General features: G+C 51.7%; 1 protein-coding gene across 5 annotated transcripts in view; it reads right to left on the minus strand.

The window, feature by feature from the left end:
- The window catches only part of CD82 (CD82 molecule), a 55,232-nt gene extending 48,909 nt beyond the window's left edge, over window positions 1-6,323 (minus strand). The window contains exons 1-2 of one of the 5 annotated variants that reach the window (XM_033208254.1): window positions 6,159-6,281; window positions 4,935-5,071 (exon numbers count right to left, since the gene is read on the minus strand). The gene's annotated coding sequence lies outside the window, so the exon portion shown is untranslated. Of the gene's footprint in view, window positions 1-4,930; window positions 5,072-5,556; window positions 5,886-6,158 lie in introns of those variants that run through there. The other 4 variants (XM_033208253.1, XM_033208252.1, XM_033208256.1 and 1 more) reach the window with 4 other exon arrangements.
- Window positions 6,324-14,581: the final 8,258 nt, after the last annotated feature.

Genomic DNA, 14,581 nt, shown 5'->3' on the forward strand with positions numbered 1-14,581 from the left:
CAAGTAAAAGATGAACTGGGAACAGAGCCCAGGTCCCCTGATCTCCAGACTCAAGCTCTTCAAAGACTTACAACCTGCTTCCTATTAGTAGCACTGCCAAAAACACAGAGCATAGTAGCTCATGCCTGTAATTCCTGTGGGAGGCCGAGGCTGAAGGACCACTTGAGGCCAGGAGTTTGAGACCAGCCTGACCAACATGGTGAAATCCCATCTCTACTAAAAATACAAAAATTAGCCTGGTGTGGTGGTGCATGCCTGTAATTCCAGCTACTCAGGAGGCTGAGACACGAGAATCACTTGAACCAGGAGGTGGAGGTTGCAGTGAGCCAAGATCGCACCACTGCACTCCAGCCTCAGCAATACAGTGAGACTCTGTCTCAAAAAAAATAAATAGAAATAAACACTACCAAAAACAGCAGGAACGTACATAGCACTAACTGTGCGCCAGGCACTGTTTTAAATGCTTCATATGCATTAGCTCATATATCATTCTCAAACAACCCTATGAGATGAGTACTATTATTGTCTCCATTTTACAGATGCTGAAACTGATGCACAGAGGGGTAAGACACAAAGTCACGCCCAGCTGGTACGTAGCAGAGGCAGGAATCGTCCTTAGGCAGTTTGATGCCAGAGTCTGTGATCTTGCCTAGGCTTTCTTCTCCACTCCCCCGGGCCCAAGCCCAGCTGGGGCTCAGGAAGGCTTCTGGAATACTTGCTGCCTAAAAGGAAGAAAACCAGCCTAGGAGTCACCTATTTGGCCAAGGTCACGCTGTAGTTCCATGGCAGAGCCAGGATTTGAACCCGGGCTTCCTAATGCCCAGCCCTCAGGGCATTGTTCACTTCCATACATTGACCCTGAGAGCCAAGGCCCAGAACTCTGAACAGCTCCCACACCAGATCACCCATCCACCAGGCAGGGAAAGTCAAGCGGGAGGTGGAGAATGGGCAAAAGCCTCCCCTGCGAGGTAGGAGGCCAGAGGGGAGAGTAGGGCTTCCCAGAGCTGCCCATCTGGGGGTCTGGATGGATGATGTCCAGGATGGGCTTCCTGGAGGCCACTGTCCCATTTCTCCAGGCCCCAGCTTGAGTCCCCATAGGATAGCAGCATCTTCCACAAACAACTGTTGACTCCAAGATGCTCTTTCTGGCTGAGTCAGAGTTCACTAAAGGCCAGAGTGGCCTCTCACTGGGTTGGGGCTGAAGGAAGTCATGCTGTTCCCCTCTCAGGAGGGTAAAGGCCAGGCATCAGAAGAGAAGCAGAAGCTATGCCGAAAGCAATCCCAGGACAGACAGTGCATTCCCATCTCCCTGGATCCAGGTTGCAGAAGTGGGGCCCACGGACCTGAAGCGCTGGGCAGCGGCATCCGGGTCCTGCTTCCTGGCTCTGCCTTTGCCAAGGAGTCACCTGGTATCTGGCACCAAGCTGGGTCCTGCTGACACCCCCAGCCCCACCCAAGAGAACCACTTACCTATTCATTCAGTCATCGATCCCCAAGTGCCTGCTGTGTGCCAGGAATCAGAGATACAGACAGGACAGGGCAGTGCCTGTCCAGGAGAGCTCGTGGAAACACGTCATACACCACAAAGCGACAGTGTAGACAAGCACAGAGGAGAAGGTGAAGGGCAAGGAGAAAGTAAAGGGCAAGGAGGGGCTTGGGAAATGCATCCAGCGATGTTCAGACCTACTGCCCCTCAGGAAGCTAAGCGTCACAGTGAGGAGACCCAGCTGCCCCCAGGAAGAACCAGAGAGCCCCACATAGCCAGACATGACTGGCGTCTTGGGGCACACACGTATTGGAGAGGCACAGAGGCCCTGTGCAGAAGGAAGGTTGTTCTGGAAATGTCCCCGGGGGCCTGAGAAGGAGCCTGGCACCAGCCTTGAAAGACCAACTAGATGCAGCAAACAACAGTGGCTCTCCTTTATTGAGCATTTACTATGTGCTAGGTATAACAATTCTAAGTGTTTCATGTGTACTTTTTTGTCCTCTGCTAATGACCTATGAAGTCATGACCATCATTATCCCCACTTGCAGGTTCAAAAACTGAGGCTCAGAAAGGGTTGCATAGCTAGAAATTGGCAGGGCCAAGATCTCAACTCTAAAGTCCAGGGCTTTACTGCCATACCGTACCATCATCTCTCTAATCTGTGAACAGGCAGAAGGTAGATAAAAGTGCTTCAGGTGGGGGAAACAAGGTAAGAACAGGGAGGCAGGATCAAGTGCTCTGTCTGAGGGGAGCTGCCCAGCTCCACTGTGTTGGGGTTGTTTGTGTGTGTGTGTGTGTGCACGCCTGAGTATGGGTGGGTGTTCACAGACATGCCCTACTTTGCAAAGGATAGATCCCAGGTCCCAGAACTCCCTGGGAGCCAAGGAAAGAATGGGGCATCAGCAAGTCAGGGAAGGAATCCCAGAGAGGAGAAGGAACTTATCTAAAGTCACACAACACACAAACAGCAGAGCAGGAGCCAACTCCAAGGACCAGAACATAGGTCTCTTTCCTCTATCAGCTGCCTCTCCTTGTCAGCACAGTGAATCAGCTGCTGACAGGAAAACCACAGTGGAGGGGGAAGCCCGGGGGGTGAGTCAGGAACCAGCCAGCCTCCGAGAGGCAGCAGCTGGGCCTGTTCCTGAGGCCCCAGGTCTGTGGTTGTCTGCCTCTTCTCAGGGCAGTGTCAGGGGCGAGGGGAGCAACACGTCCCACACCGCTCCCTCCATGTTTACCTCTGGGCTTCCCCTCCCAGCTCCTCAGACCCCGGCTTAGTGGAGGGGAAGCGGGTGGGTAGGGCAGTTCCTGCTAAGATTAAATGGGTCCTGTCCCACGGAGAGGCCTAGGCCAAACAGTCCAGGCTCTTCCCTCCCTTCCCACCTCTCACAGAGCCAGCTTCTGGCCGTTTGATCTTCTTGATTAAGTCATAACCGCCCCCTGTGAGCTTCCCGTGGGGTGGAGGAAGTGGGTATAATGGTTTGGAGCAGAAGGCCAAGGCCAAACGAGAAGCAGGGGTGCCAGCTGGCCCCAGATGCTCCAAATCCAAAGGAACACTCAGGACTTGGGGCTGCTCAGCTATGGGTTGAGTGGGAACTGTCTGGTCCTTGGGGGAACCCCAGGGTAGAAGGGGATAGGTGATGGGAGCTTCCAGACTGTGACTCTAAAGGGTGAGGCCTCACGACAGAGGGGGCCACCCCCACATAGCAGAAACTTCAGAGGAGCCCAGGGAAGCCAAAATCCTGCCCCAGTCCCCCTCCTGTGAGAAACGTGTGCCCTGACTGCTCACCCACTGCCAGAGATAGCACATGGTGACCTCTCACCCCTACCCTCCCTGGGCTGGGATGGGAAGGAGGGACCAGCAGGCACTTCAACCAACCACCCCGCCCCCCACTCCCAAACTTACTGCTGGCTGGCACAGGCTCCCACCTTTTGGCCCAGATGCCTCCTCTTCATGGGCAAACCCCCCTTGTAGCATTCATCACCCTCCCAGCGCCCCCACCACTCACCCAATCCAACCATCTTCCTGAGCCCCTGGTATGTACCAGACAGGATGGGGAGGAGAAAGAAGTGCAAAGATGCTGGAACAGTCCCCTTCCACCCCTCCAGTGGTGCCTTCGCTACCCCCATGGCTGGTGTCTCTTCCTTCACTCCAAATTGCAGACATCCCCAAAGCCACCCAGACCCCTTCTTCCCTGTCACTGCAGCTATTGGTTCATTATTCCTTGACTGCTGGATCCTCCATCCCAGCACATCTGGCACAGACTGACTTTTTTAAAGTGCTGCTCTGTTGTGTCACTCCTCTCCTCAGAAACCTTCAGTGGCTCCCACTTTCTGCAAATCAGATCCAAAGTTCTTACCCTGGCATTCAAGGCCCTCTGTAAGCTGGTCCCACTGTGTATCTCCGCACAGTCCCAAACTTCAGCCAGAATGAGCAACCTAGCAGTTTCTTGAGACTTCTCAGGACAGGTTGACCTCCCCGCCTCTGCCTAGGCATTTTCCTCTCCCCAAGACACCATCTTCATTCTGGCTGCCGAAATCTTCCCAGTCTGTAAGGCTCTGAAGATCCCTCTAATCCTTTTTTTCACTTATCTTGCATCAGAGTCACTGGTATTCTTGTGTAAGCCCCTTTCTGGATGGTAAGCAACCTGAGGGTGCAGGCCTTATGTGGTCACTTGTCATTCATCAAGTGGGAAGGGGAGGTGGTGATGGGGAGGGCTTTCCTTTAAGGCTCACTAGGTAGGCTCTGTTGAAATGAACGTCTCCTCCTCCCCACCTCAGGCACCACCTACCAGACCCTCTCCCTCCCCACCATACCAAACTCCAGTTTATGCCACTTTAGTGCTTGGAGAGACTGTGGTCCCATGTTGATCCAAGCCAAACCAGGACCAGGAGCCCAGGCAGAAAGTCCTATTCAAGTCTCACCCCCTCCAGGAAGCCTCCTTACCCCCACCCCCTGCCCTGGCTTCTCAAGTGTCTCACTCTTCTGAACACCTCCCCCTGCCCTACATACACACACGGTCTCCTGCACACAGCGCAGCCGCCAATCCGTCTCTGTCTCACAGCACTTTCCAGTTTGTTCCACACTGTACAGCTTATCTCCCAGAAGATGCAGGGAGCCAACATAATGCAGCACCTTCAGTGTCCTTCGGTGCCCAACCCTGCTTACATATCAGGTGCCCACATTGCCCCTCGCCTCCATCCCAAGCCAAGTGTGCAATGGTATAGCTGGATTCCAGCCACTAGGGCAGCACAGACCCATGAAATCTCATCTGGTCATAAGCCCTGGGTGTGACTGATCCTCTCTACAGGGACATGGTAGGGATTGGGGAGCCCTCATTGTCAGCAAGTCAGGTCTGGCTAGTTCACCTCTGTATCCTTTAGCTCTCTCTAGCATATAGTAGGTGCTCAGTAAACATTTTTAGACATATTTAACTCAACACTCACCAACCTCAAGCAACGTTACAGAAAACTCAGCCACTCTTTGTTCCAGATGACACAGTCCTCATCCCTTAAATAGAGTGATGTTGGTGGCAGGTGGCAATTTCTGGCTCTCACAAGGTCAGGAGGGGCTGTAGCCAACCTCATCTTTCCAAAAAAAAAAAAAAAAGGCTCATTCCCCATAGGGAGCAAGCCCATCACCTGCCCATCCGCATCAAAGCAGCTGTCACGGAGGGAGGTCTCACTGGTTCCCTGGCGCCTTGCTAAGTAGTGTGTACACAGTATTCTATTTAGTGCTGGCTCCTGCCATTGGATATTGTCATTATCCCTATTTTACAGGTGAGGAAACTGAAGCTTGGAGGGGGAATGGAATCCAAATCAGTTTGATCCCAAAGCCCAGGCCCTTGACCACAGAACTAGGCTGCCCCGCTACTGGGGCCCAGCACAGAGCACCCACCACCACCAGGAACAGAACCTGTCAGCCACGAAATTAACCCCGGGTATGCTGCAAGAGCCACTGGGGCCCTGGGCTTGACCCTGGGCCCAAGGATTGGTGACGGCTTCTCTTCCCTTCCCCAGTCACCAGTGTAAGAACTGTTCCCGTTTCCAACTCCCTGCTCAGTCCAACTCACCTGGAAAAGCCCCACTGCGTTTCTAACTTACGAAGTCTTAGGGGGTCCGACTCAGCTGAACTGTCAGAATTTGTGGGAAGCAGGTGAGGCGGGAAATGGGACCTCCTTGCTTTGGCCTCCTGTTCCCCAGGGTTCGTGGGTTACGATCCCCAACCGAGGAACCAGTGCACTCTTTAAAGCAATTCGCTTCTCTTAGTCCCAAGTTCTTTCTTGCAGGGAGAGAAACTGCAGAGGGCAATGCGATGGGAACACCTGTGGCGACCTGCAGCCTGCGCTCACCTGCCAGCTCTCACCTTCCGTTTTAAGTGAGAAAGGGCAACGGCAGCGTGGAATTAATCTGGTTCACTTCCTCCTGCTGGAACCTGGGAGGTCCAGAGCCGGGTGGAGGGACGGACCCAGGATCATGCAGCTGGTGCACGCCCGAGTGTGAGAACTGGGGGTTCAGGACTGGGGGCTAAAGCTCCTTTTCACCCACCAGCTGCCCCGACCTGTCACTAGTTCCGAGGAAAGCTATCCGAGACGCACCGCAGAAGCGGGGGTCAAAACTAACTTTGCCTCTGGTTGTCCAGCAGGCTCCCCCGGCCTGCTGCCCCCTTGCTCACCTGCTGGTTCTGCTTTCTGCTCCGCGCTGCAGGCCCAGCGTCGCCCGCTTGTGCCCCAGTCGGCGTCGGACTGCGCAGCCCTGGGCTCAGTCACTCCTCGGCCCCCTCCTGGCTGCAGCCGGGGAACGCCGCGGACTCGGCAGGCCCCGCCCCCCCAGGGGACACGCCCCCGCGGCGCCCCTCCGCCGACCCCGCCCCCGAGCCCTTTGGGAAGGCGGTGCGCTCCCGCCGGCCAGGCCCCGCCCCCTATGGCCCTACCCCGACCAGCCCAGCCGCCGGGCCCTGCTGGAGTTGAGGCCCCGCCCCTCTCCCCGCCCCGCTACGGCCTCGCTCCTCTATCCCGGCAGCCCCGCCCCCAGGTTACACAGGGGATGAAGCCCGCCCCGCTCCAGCCCTGTCCACTCACGGCGCTGCCTAACGGTCCCGCCCAGCTCCCGCCTACCTCGTACTTCCAGGTCTCCCCGGCCCTCCCAGCGCCCCCACCGCCTTCACTTTCTCCTTTGGGCCCACCACATCCCTCGGCCCTAGGAGGGTGAGGCCACGCCCCTCCCCGCCCCAGCCCCGTCTCAGCGCCTTCCTAATCCTGCCCTGCCCTGCCCCTCTCAGCTCCGGGCGGGTAGCCCTAGGGCCCCCACGCTGGCATTCCAGGGCGGGTGTATCCGGGTGCAGCCGGGGAACGGCGTGGGAGCGGTTTGTGTTCCAAGTCGGGGCCTCTATCAGGAGGCGGCCTGGGCCCAGCAACTTTTTGAAAATACTGACTACCATTGATTGAATCCTTGCTAGGGGCTAGGCTCTATGCCAAGCGCTGTATAAAGTTCTAGTCCTTGAATTCCCACAACTCACGGGTACTCTCGTTGCGCCTATTTTACTAATGTGCAGTTTAAGGCTCACAGAAGGAAAGTCACGGCCTCTGAATCTCATGGAGGCGGGCGTGAGCGGGATTCAGCCTCAGGTCCTGAGTCACAGGCTTGCGCTGCCCCAGCTTGCCTGGACTGGCCCCTGGGGAAGTAGCCCAGGCCAGCCAGTGCTGGGGCAGTGTGCCCAGCAGCTGCCTGAGATGAGGGAGGAGGTGTGGGTTGAGAAGAGTGGCAGGAGGGACTGCGGGCCTAAGCCCTCAAAGCTGGCTTTCTCCCTGAAGGAAAAGTGACCCAGAATTGAGGTGGGCTGCAAGGGCTCTCTAGATGGCTGCGGTGCCCACCCTGCGTCCCAGCCCTCTGTGCCCCCCCCCCCCCCAGCCTCCGGGGCACTAGCCTCAGGCAGATTACCTGGTTAATGACCAGGGGCATTCATCTGGGCAGCTGACGAAGCTCTTTCACTTCCATTATCACATCGGCATCTCACAACACACCATTGTGGGAGGGTATGATTATGAGCGCTTTGTCTGGGTGGAGCAGGGGTGGGAGCTGGATCCCAGCCCAGCACTGTAGTTCTCACAGCGTGGTCCTTGAACCAGGAGCAACATCATCTGGGAACTTGTTAGGAATGTGGATTTTGGAGCCCCATCCCAACCTACTGAATGGAAAACTGTGGGATAATTGGTTTAAATACGGCCTCCAGGTGATTCTGAATCACATTCAAGCATGAACCACTGTTGAGCAAATTGTAAAGAAATTAGAGTGGTCTGAGAATCATACAGACCTAGGTAGCTTCCTGGTTGCTTTTTAACCCCAGGACAAGGCAAGATACTTAACCTCTCTGGGATGAGCCCTTAAACAGGGAATAATAATAAAAAGAGCCATAACAATCATGCCGATCTTGACGGTGGCTGTGAAGATTACATGTGACAGTATTCATGAAGTATTTGGCCCACCGTCTGAATGCCATACATGCTCAGAAAATGTTCTCTTTTTCAGCAAAACGTCTCCTTCATAGAATTCCCACACCAAGTCAGAGAAGTGAGGCTGGGGAATCCTTTAAACCCAGCAGCGTGTCCTACCCGCAGAGAGACACTGTCTATCCTGCAAGTGGTTCAGATCCTAACAAGCTCCTAGGTGATGTGGATGCTGGTCCGGGGAACACCCTCTGAGAACCACTGTACCATTCTGTCTTGGGCTGGGTTTCAGATTCCCTACCCTACCCAGCCCATGCAAAATGGGCATAAAATATCCTCCTATTCCACCCTACTCCATACCCCATCCCTCCGAGGTGGGGGTGTTTGTGATGGTGTACGACAGATGCTCCTGACAGCAATAACTTGACTTAAGCATACCCTGAGAATGGTCCTGTGTGGCAGATGCACCGAAATGTGTGTTTGGAGTTTTGAGCTAAGGAATCCAGGAGTGACCAACCTGGAGATTCATTCCTTATCTGTGAGGAACATTTGAACCCTGGCCCATCCTGTGGAATGCAGGCTGTACAGGGGTTCAAGGTTCTTTGGGACCAAATGAAGGTTATCAGGTGGAGGTTGTTAGGGGGAGGGTGCTAAGTGAGAATGATGTATAAACTGCATCCTTTTTGTAAGCGGTTGTGGCTCTCCTGCCCAGCCTGCCATGGGACTGTACAGTTCTCCTTTCCAGCCCACTGCCACCTACCATTCCTGTGTGTAAGTTTCCCAATAAACCCCCATGTCCCAGTTGCTGGTTCTGGTCTCTCCTTCAGCCTCTTGAACCTAGTGCCATCCCTGCTGAAGTTAATAGGGCTCCAGCACGACAGATGGGGACTGGCCATTGGCAAAACAGCTGGATCCCCTCACTGTCCCCTTCCCCCATGAAGACATTCCCTCATATTAGTCCCATCTGCTATCCCTTGCTGCCCTGCTACTCCTGGTTAGAGACAGACACAGCTGTGGTGACATTGAGAGCAGTCTTCAGGCAGCTTCTAGAATCTCTGCCATACTCCCTGTCATTGTCTGAGCCCCAGAGAAGAGTGTCTCCCTGTAGGAGTGCAAGGCCTGGGGCACTGGTCCTGTTATGCTGACCTACCCAAACACAGAGAGCCCAAGAGTGCAAATCAAGGACCAGATACCTTGTATCTAAACATTTAACAGACTGTGAAATAAAATGTGTATTTTCCTGCCTTGACAAATGTTCTTTCTAATGACCAGGAAGACCATGTTCAAATTTAGAATTACTGGACTCTTTAGAATTGTATGCAAGAATATGGCAGTGCGGGAAGATAGCCTGGCCCTAGCCCTCAGCCCACCCACTCCACTTCTTTTCCCACCACATCTCTGTCCTGTGTCACAAGTGGCCTAGGACTCAGGCATGTGGACACTCCAGCCCACATACCCAAACTCTGCCCACACGCCTTGCCTACAGCCACCTCTTGGTTACCTCTCTATGGGTGCACACTCCAGGGACAGGATGTATCCTCAGGAGGATGGACCCGGGCAGGCAGCTTTGTAAACCTTAAACTGACTGGGGGGCTGGGCACCGTGGCTCACACCTGAAATCCCAGCCCTTTGGGAGGCTGAGGCAGGAGAATTGAAGAGCTCAGGGACCAAGACCAGCTTGGGTAACAGGATGAAACCTTGTCTCTACAAAAACTACAAAAATTAGCTGGGCGTGGTGGCGGATGCCTGTGGTCCCAGTTACTCAGGAGGCTGGAGTGGCAGGATTGCCTGAGCCAGGGAGGTGGAGGTTGCAGTAAGCTGAGATTGCACCACTGCACTCCAGCTGGGCAACAGAGCAAGACCTTGTCTCAAAAAAACGAAACAACAAAACAAAACAAAACAAAAAAACCAGCTTAGGCCGATTAGGTGGTCTAGGTTTTTAAACACCCAAAGCATGATCAAGGTCAGGTGGGGGCTCTGGGTGGCCACAGGTGCCCTCTTGTCCAGGTCTATGGTGACACTGCCATTTGGCCTTGTCTCCCCAGCTTCTAGCACATGTCCAGAAGCTCAAGGGACAGTTGTTGAGTAGATGTGCATCTGAGTCTAACTTAGTCCATTTTCTGTTGCTATAACACAATACCATAGGCTGGGTAATTGATAAAAGAATTTTATTTTGTGTAGTTCTGGAGCCCGGGAAGTCCAAGGTCGAGAGGCTACATCTGGTGAAAGCCTTCTTACTGCCTCATCACATGGTGAGAGGGCAAGGGCATGCCACCGCAGGTATCTCTTCCTCCTATTATAAAGCCACCAGTCCTCATCATGAGGGCCCCATCCTGATGACCTTATCTAATCCTCCCAAAGGCCCTACCCCCAAATACCATCAACATATGAATGTGGGGATTCGGTTTCCAGTACATTCAAACCATAGCAGACACATTCACTGAAATATCACATGGGGTTGGCTTCCTCAGCATTGTCCCTATCTCCTCTCTTCCAGCAGAAGGCAGGCTTTGTCATGACTCACCTTGGGCATTTTGCCAGGCAGAGAGTGCAGACACTTCTAGTGAGAGACTCCACCTCTGGAAATTCTTTAGTCCATTCTAGAGGTGGAGCCAGGAGTTCTGGAGGTGGGAAAAGGGGTGAGAAGAACCACCGTAGAAAGCCTTGAGAGAAGATATCTATGGCCAACTTGGAGGTGGGGAAGATGGTGGCATGGCAAGACCTCAGAGAGATATGGCTATAGGATTCCCAGGCTCTCAGAAGATTCCGCCACCCCAAAGGTGGAAGAGGAACAGCTGAGTAGGAGACTTCAAAGAAGTTGTAGGCAAGAACATGGGGGACAGTTCCCTGTTGGTGTCTGGGCCTAGGTTAAGGCCCCAAGACTTTTGCACAACTCTGGTGGAGGAAGGTAAAGAGAATAAGTGGGAGTATCTGTTTCCTACTGTTATGTAACAAACCATCCCACTCATTTATTTTGCCCCTAAATCTGCAGTTTGGGGTGGGTTCAGCAGCAAAGGCTTATCTCTGCTCTATGCAATGTCAACTGGTTCAATTGGAGGTTAGAGATCCATTTTCAAGATGGTGCACTCACACACCTAGCAAGTTGGCACTAGCTGCCAGCTGGGAGGTCAGCCAGAGCTGTGGACTTGAGCTTCCTCATAATTAGGCTGCTGGTTTTCTAGGACAAACAAAGACCCACTTAGAAGTGCATGGCATTTTGTGACCTAGCCTTAGAAGTCACCTAGGATCACTTCCTTTGCATCCTATTAGTAGAAGCAGTCACCAAGGCTTACCTGATTCAAGAGCAGGGTACATAGTCTCTTTCTTAACCAGGGGGTAACGAAATTCTAGAAGAATTTTCAAGAAAGGAGATACTGTTGCAGCCGTCTGTGAAAAATACTATCTGCCCCAAGCGAGTCCTCAGAATGACTGGAGGAGAATTTCCCTGATGGGAGCTTGGGAGCTGAGAGTTCAAACTCAATTGATTGTTTTAAAAAACGGTATGCAATATGTATCACACAAGCATTTGTGCACAAAGGAATAAGAAGTTCAGCGGTGGACAATTAGTCTTGAGTACTTGGATTTTTTTTTTTTTTTTTTTTGAGATGGAGTCTCACTCTGTTGCTCAGGCTGGAGTGCAGTGGCGTGGTCTCGGCTCACTATAACCTCCACCTCCCAGGCTCAAGTGTTTCTCCTGCCTCAGGCTCCTGAGCGGCTGGGACTACAGGTGCATGCCGTTTCACCATGTTAGCCAGGATGATCTCGATCTCCTGACCTCGTGATCCGCTCGCCTTGGCCTCTCAAAGTGCTGGGATTACAGGCGTGAGCCACCACGCCTGGCCTAGTAATTGGGTGTCTTAAGATCTTTCTTCAAGAGTCCTCAGAATAGAGTTAGCACCTCCCTCCCTCAACCTGCACAGTTTCCTTAAAGTTATAGACTTAAAAATTGCACTCATTTAATCCTGATAGCAACAACCCAGTGAGGCACATACTATTATGAGGCCCATTCCTAAGATGTGGAAATGGAGCACTCAGATGCTAAAGTCATACAACTAACCAGTGATGGCGGAAAGTGAAGTTGCAGCTTATATATAGCTAACCCAATTTTCAGTTCCTGAAATTGAGCCCTAGGGGAAAGGCCCAAGCTGGGACCCAGTGAGCGCCCAACACTGACTCGCAAACCTCGCACTGGGTCAAGGAGGTTCCCCAGGGCCTTGAAGGGACCTTGCTTCCTGCTTACAGAAAGAAGGCTGGCCCCAGAAAGCTAGGCTCCAGCGCTTGCCTGGCATAACTCCGTCCCATCCTCTGTCCTCTTGCTGAGTCTCAGGTCAGGAAGTGGTTAATAGCACTTTCTAAACTCAGTCTTTCCTGCATTTGAATGGGCTCAGCAGGACCACCGACTTTTATTTTTTCTCCAAACCACTTAAAGGGGATGGGAACTCTAAGTCCATTATAGCTGGGTTGTAGCTGGGGACAGCGGCTGAGTTCCCACAGAAAAGACTGAGCCATTGATGTGTTCCTGTCTCAGTCATTTCAGAAAGATCAGTGAGGCCCCTGCTCAAATCCTGCCCTGCCACCTACTACATCTGAAGGTCCAGGGGTTACTCCCAGCCAGCCCTGGCCTCAGGGGGCTTTTGGCCTCTGTACATTGCCATGTTGCCATAGCAACTACGACACTAATAATGGCAGCCATCTTTTTAAAAGTAAGCTGTAAAATGACTAATTTAAATATATTTAACTAATTTAATAACTAGGATTTGTGTAGCACTTTACATATTTTAAAGCTTATTTATATTTATCTTACAACCGTGGCACTTGGGTAAGTCTTTGAAACTATTAAATCATGTCCCCTCCTCCCCATCCACAATTCCCTGTTCCACCTGTTTATTTTTCTTTTTAGGCATCAGCTTAATCCCCTGGTAGGGGTTGGGCACCCCAAATATATGTTGGGCCTACATCTCAATATATGTCATTTATTTATAGTAGATATGTAGGTACTACTTTATTAGCCATTTTGCATATTATGAACAATGCACAAAGGCAAATATTTTATTTTATTTACTATTATTATTATTTGAGACAGAGTCTCACTCTGTTGCCCAGGCTGGAGTGCAGTGTTGCAGTCTTGGCTCACTGCAACCTCTGCTTCCTGGATTGGAGCAATTCTCCTGCCTCAGCCTCCCAAGTAACTGGAATTACAGGTGTGTGCCACCACACCCAGCTAATTTTTTTGTATTTTTAGTCGAGACAGGGTTTCACCATGTTGGCCAGGCTGGTCTTGAATTCCTGACCTCAGGTAATCCACCCACCTCGGCCTCCCATAATGCTGGGATTACAGGCGTGAGCCAGTGCGCCAAGCCAAAAAACAAAAATTTTAAAAGATAATTATTTAAAATATTATATATATATCTAAAAAATAAACAGAAAGCAGTCCTATTATTTTCTCCTTGAACCCCAGCAGATCACATTGGAGACCATCAGCCATGTCCTTAGGGAGGGATTGTGGGAATAGCAAAGCAGAAGAAAGGGGACTTCTCTGGGCAGTGCTTTTTCAGAGGGTCCGGATAGAAGTACACCTTGGAGCTGTTGCAGGGTCCTTTCCAGACCACCACGCTAAAGTGAATTATTGCAATAAAGTGAGACACAATTTTTTCTGGTTTCCCAATGCATGTAAAAGTTATGTTTACACTCCACCATAGTCTATTAAGTATTCAATAGCATGTCTAAAAAATGTGCATACCTTATTTTTAAAATGTTGATCCTGGCCAGGCACGGTGGCTCATGCCTGTGATCCTAGCACTTTGGGAGGCTAAGGTGGATGGATCACCTGAGGTGTGGAGTATGAGACTACTCTGGCCAACATGATGAAACCCTGTCTCTACTAAAAATATAAAAATTAGCTGGGTGTGGTGGCGGGCGCCTGTAATCCCAGTTACTCAGGAGGCTGAAGCACGAGAATTGGTTGAACCCAGGAGGTAGAGGTTGCAGTGAACCAAGAGTATGCCACTGCACTCTGGGAAACAGGGCGAGAGATTCAGTCTCAAAAAAAAAAAAAAAGGTTGATCTAAAATTCTGACACAAAGTGAGTGCATACTGTTGGAAAAATGGCACCGATAAACTTGCTCAGTTCAGTTGCCACAAACCTTCAATTTGTAAAAAAACACAGTATCTGCAAAGTATAATAAAAAGCAATGTACGCCTACTAAGTCCCTGAGATGGATGAGGAGGTGCTGCGGAAAGGCGAACTCTCATACCTGTTCTTCGGTGGAGTTGCACAAAATCAGTCAAGAGATCTTTCCCTGAATCAGGCCTGAGATCTAAAAGAACACACTTGTGGCCCGAGAAGCTGATGGTGTAGACATTCTCTCCCTTATACAGTTGAGAAGGCCAAGGCTTAGTGAGTTGAGTTGAAAAAGTTTTGAATTTGTGGCCAGCATTTAAAAATTGGGGAATTTTATGTTGATTTGTAGATGTATAGGGATAGGGACATCTGAGCCTCCTGCTGTGCCTTCTGATGGGCCACAGCAGATGGACCTGAGTTGTGGCTGACCTCTTCAGTTGTGACATACACCTTCCAGCTGGCTACAGTCCCCACTGTGCCTGTGGCTCATCTAGCCTGCTTCCCTCATTTCTGTGACCTGCCTGGTTCCCA

This window comes from Trachypithecus francoisi, unplaced genomic scaffold (genome assembly GCF_009764315.1).
Source record: "Trachypithecus francoisi isolate TF-2019V2 unplaced genomic scaffold, Tfra_2.0 Lachesis_group8, whole genome shotgun sequence".
In the NCBI taxonomy this organism is placed as follows: domain Eukaryota; kingdom Metazoa; phylum Chordata; class Mammalia; order Primates; family Cercopithecidae; genus Trachypithecus; species Trachypithecus francoisi.